At 38.2% G+C, this 5,415-nt stretch overlaps 1 protein-coding gene across 3 annotated transcripts in view; it reads right to left on the bottom strand.

Moving 5' to 3' along the window:
• Positions 1–209: 209 nt before the first annotated feature.
• The window catches only part of acvr2ba (activin A receptor type 2Ba), a 54,040-nt gene continuing 48,834 nt past the window's right edge, over positions 210–5,415 (bottom strand). For all 3 annotated transcript variants that reach the window (XR_007969357.1, XR_007969358.1, XR_007969376.1), the window contains one exon: positions 210–5,415. This exon is cut by the window's right edge. The gene's annotated coding sequence lies outside the window, so the exon portion shown is untranslated.

Below are 5,415 nucleotides of genomic sequence, written 5' to 3'. Positions count from 1 at the left end.
TCATCTGTCTGTCTGTCTATCAATCATCTGTCTGTCTGTCTATCAATCATCTGTCTATCAATCATCTGTCTGTCTGTCTCAATTGAAGTAAAATGTTGCGTGCAGTAAGTTCATATATTAAATGTGTTTATTTGTGTCTCATCAGCGACTCCAACATCAAGACAAGCTGAAAATCAAGAGATCAAAAAGTAGAAGCGGATCAGGTGAAGCTTTATCAGTTTTTATTGTTTACTTTCATATACAAAAAGATAAAATTGAAATAATCTTTCTAGTTAGTTTTTCTATAGCAGTCGTGGTGTGGCTGTTTCACACTGGGCAAATACTACATTCATACTGGTTTATTCCGGCACCAGTGCGGAGCAGAAACAGCCACATCCCGACATCTACACAACTCTAATCCAAACTCGGAATACTGAGCGCTAAAATCACCACAGTAAAAATCAACAATGATCCACTGCAAATTAAAGAACTATGTTACAATGAACGCTCGAGAAAATCCTCCGTTCATGACGGCAATACGATGGATGTGGATTTGACCAGGGCATATGATCCAAAACTTTAACATACGGTCCAAACGAGGGATTTTACAGCAACAAACTCTCCGTATACATCTCGTCTTATACAGATTATTTAGTATATTTATGTTAAAATCAGTAGTAAAATCAAGTCTGATCTACAGTTTTAGCTACAATAGTGAAAGAGAACCTACAACATGTACATTTCACATATTCTGGTAAAGAAACAGCATTTCAAACCCCTTGATAACACGTGTGAGTGAACATCCCCCATATTCTCCAGCACTGATGATGTAAAGCACCTGAATTATACAGAACGGCAACACGGACGAGACCCGAAACTACAGCATTATTTACATCTCCATCACAGTCCAAACAAACACTGACTCCAAAATCAACACTTTCATAACTTCCACTTTGCTTTTGCAGAAATATAAAAAGGTAATTTAGCAGATCTGGACATGGTTAACATCATTTATTCCCAGAATTAAGATTATGGGGCTCATGCATTTTTGTCACCTGTAATATTTCAACAGATAACTCGATGCAACCTGTACCAAAATAAAGAAAATACAGAATAAAAGTGTTTCATAGACCTGTTGATTTGTTGGGTGAGTTGCAAACTACCAACATTACTTTAAAGGAATATTCCGGGTGCAATACAAGTTGAGCTCAATCGACAGCATTTGTCGCAATGGAAGTCAACGGGGACCATTTTTGGAAGAGACGTGACGCTTCTAATGTTATAAAAGCACTTACATTCATTCATCGGTTAAAACTTGTGGATTGTTTGAGCTGTGACGTTGTTTTAAGGGTTTACAGTGTTCCGTCGTCATGGCAACGGAGTTGTATAATTGTCTATATCTGTCCACAGATGTGGTTATTAAGTGATTTAATGACAGTAAAATCATGTTATTGTTCATGTCTTTTGAATCAGTGAGTATTTTAATGTTGACAGATTAAACCCCATTGACTTGCATTGGAAGTGACTCACTGGAACACACATTTGTGCTTATTTTACAGAAATGGAGGGACGATCTAAAAGTATTTTCGTGGTGATCAACACTGTCACAAATGTTGTCGATTGAACCCGGAATATTCCTTTAAGCTTTCCTAAGCTGATTCATGGTTATATTTCCTCCAGTTGTTTCAGTTCGGGACACTTGTTTATTTCTTTGTATATTTCGTTTAACATCTGTAGGGTGCCAAGAAAGTCGAGAGGTCGTCAGGTTGTCAAGGAGTTCATCACACACACGTCACAGCGATATAAAAGAGGTTTGTGTTATGATCGTGTATGTATTCTCTGTCCAGATAAACAACAGTTTCACGTGAGGTATCGGCTTCCTGAAATCCTGGATCATAGATTGCATCCAGAGTTACAGCTGGTCACTTTTACAGTTTCATATATAGATATATATTTATTCATTTATTTTATAGATCTTTTTCTGCAAGATACAGAAACTGAGAGATGGAAGAGAGAGAAACATGATGAAAACGGCAGCGGTTGCTTCTGTAATCGTAAGAAAACACAGGCACATCAGAATCCCCCGAACATGTTCCTGATATTTAATATGAATATCTCCACATCTTTGCACTCATATGCAACCAAATGCAGCTGCACGGCGCCGACGGAAACTGAAGGAAACGTTTGGAGCGATGCAAGCGCAATGAAAACACACCGGTGTTAAAAAGCTCAAATCAAGACTTTTTTTTAGGACCATTAAGATGTTATTACCGTTTTATTTTTAATGCATTTATTTTGCATTTTGTCATTATTTTCATGGAAAATAAGTGCAGTTACTCACAAAACTCTCATCACTACAGTTACAATAAAATATAATGAAAATAATAATTAAAATAATTAAAAATATATATATATATATATATTAATATAAAATTCTCATCACTACAGTTACAATAAAATATAATGAAAATAATAATTAAAATAATTAAAATATATATATATATATTAATATAAAATTCTCATCACTACAGTTACAATAAAATATAATGAAAATAATAATTAAAATAATTAAAAATATATACATTAATATAAAATTCTCATCACTACAGTTACAAAAAAATATATATATATTTTTTAATTATTTTTATTGTAACTGTAGTGATGAGAATTTTACACTTATATATATAAATTTTTTTTTTATTAATTCCTTACATTTATATAGCGCTATTTATATAGGGATGATGCGACGGCAGCCATAGTGCGCCAGAACACCCACCACACCAGCTATTGGTGGAGAGGAGAGAGTAGAGTGATGTAGCCAATTCAGGGATGGAGATTAATACAAGGCCATGGTAGATAGGGGCCAATGGGGGGAATTTGGCCAGGACACCGGGGTTACACCCCTACTCTTTACGAGAAGTGTCCTGGGATTTTTAATGACCACAGAGAGTCAGGACCTCGGTTTAACATCTCATCCGAAGGACAGTGCCTTTTTACATTATAGTGTCCCCATCACTATTCTGGGGCATTAGGATCCACACAGACCATAGGGTGAGCACCCCCTGCTGGCCTCCCTAATACCACCAGCAGCAACCTTGGATTTCCCCAGGAGGTCTCCCATCCAGGTACTGGCCAGGCTCAACCCTGCTTAGCTTTAGTGGGCAACCAGTCAAGAGCTGCAGGGTGATATGGCTGCATAAATATTATTATTGTTAATTTTTATTGTAACTATAGTGATGAGAATTTTATATATATATATATATATTTCACGGCAGTCTTTTGACTAATAATAATAACAAAAATCATTGTAGTATTTTTTTGTCCTGTAATAGTTATTGTTTTTTATACCGTATGAAAACTCAAAAGTAAAGCATCTGGATCCATTACAGTGATGAGAATGACATCATTATTTGTATTATTATGGTAATATATTTAGGGGATAAATGTGCTCAATGCTCATGTAAATAATGTCACAATACTGTCAAAAATAAATATGAATGGTCTTTAAACAGGCTGCATTTATGCAAAGAATACTTTCTTATTAGATCTCAAGGCTGATATCTGGTTTGATTGGCACAACAGCAGAAAAGACGACATACTTGAGAAATACTGGACTGTTTTAGTGCATAATTAACTGTAGAAGTGTATTGCATAAATCACGTCACTCACCATCCAAAAACTGCCACTCAACAATCAATCCGATTAAAAACCTCTCCAAAAGATTAAACCGTTACGGTAATTAAAACAGCTCGCTTAAAATGCAGGTGGACCGCCCACAATATGATGCATAAAATCAACCAAAACAATCGGGATCGGCGATGCCTCATAAGTCTCATACTCGCAGCACGGCAACAGAAAATGACCATGTTGCAGAGGATGAAACCTGACAAGGCTGAGAAGTTCTGCTTTTCTAAATAATGAAAGCCTCGAAACAGGCTTTTAAGGTAAAACCCAAGTACAATCACCGTAAAGTAATGCTGAGAAATAATAAAGCCTTTGGTTACACTCTTGCAGATGAAGAAATGCAAGGAATTTGGCTACATATGGTTAATGTTCATTGAAACAGCACGACTATGATATAAAACAAATGATTCTGGTAGGTCACCTGAAGTTCGATATCAATGCCCCAAATACAAACTATTGCTGGAGATATTGCTTGCTACATCGTCTGAGCCAATTGGAAACTCTACAATTAAAGAACCATCCATACGTTCCTGGTTGACGAAGTGATATTCCTCCCACGGTAACCTGAAGAAAACGCGATTTCCTGAAGTATAACATCTGAGATGGAAAAGGGACGCACGTAAGTTAAAGCAAACCCGTGATTGGCAAAAGCCGTTTATATTGGGGAAACGGGCTACTTTGGCAGATGGCGGCACTACCGGTCATTTCACCGTTTCATAATTGGCAAAATCTTTTGAGAAAAATAAATAAAAAGGCAACAAGGGAACAATGTGTAGAATGCCACAAAATGCTGTTTTCAAGCAGGCTTCGTACAGACTCGTAAAGTCACAGCATAGTTAACTAGAGTGCTTCCAAAAGGATTCACGGCAAAGTATACTTCGATTGTCCGCGTGCCGCTAAGTCTCGCTCACAGTCCACGTGATGCAAATTCCGTCACCTGTACAATTCGTGAAAACTGTCTGCATGCAGCCAAATTTTTCTAGACACACAGACTGTCCACATCTTTGCACATCATCGTCGCATGCACCTGGCGTGCTAATAGAGCATCACCAAAGTTACAGTGTGCATGCGTCGAGCGCGTCCACACATGCTTGCGGTTAAAAGAGTATACAAGACGGACCAGCAAACAAGAAAACGAAGTATACCCTAATCTTAACTCTTTTGAACAGTCAACAGCATCTTTGCACTTTGTCATCGCATGCGCCTGGTTTGCTAATAGAGCAGCACAAAGCAGTTGCAGTGTGCATGCGTCTAACGACGCATCAACAAAGTGTACGCTAACCTTTACTCTTTTGGATCAGTCAAATGGCGGGCGCATGCACCGATGCCGCGCAAAGATGCGGACTGTCTGCATGTCTAGAAAAACATGGCTGCACGTGGACTGTCCGCATTTTTGCGCTTTGTCGTCACATGCGCCTTGTGTGCTAATAGAGCATCACAAAACAGTTGCAGTGCGCATGCGTCGAATGCATGCACACGCTCACTGTAAAAAGAGTATACGAGATGGAACAGCACACAGGAAAATGAAGTATACCCTAAACTTGACTCTTTTTGAACAGTTAACGACAGGTGCATGAGTCCTTGCGTACTATGCATGCACACAAAGATGCAGACTGTCTGCATGTCTAGAAAAACTAGGCTGCATGTGGACTGTCCACATCTTTGCGCTTCGTCGTCACATGCGCCTGGTGTGCTAATAGAGTATCATAAAGCAGTTGCATTGAGCATGCATCGAGCACATCCATGCATGCT

This window comes from Xyrauchen texanus, chromosome 41, assembly GCF_025860055.1.
Source record: "Xyrauchen texanus isolate HMW12.3.18 chromosome 41, RBS_HiC_50CHRs, whole genome shotgun sequence".
In the NCBI taxonomy this organism is placed as follows: Eukaryota; Metazoa; Chordata; class Actinopteri; order Cypriniformes; family Catostomidae; genus Xyrauchen; species Xyrauchen texanus.
Note: the sequence above shows the minus strand (reverse complement) of the source record. Positions and strands in the feature narration are given on the sequence as shown.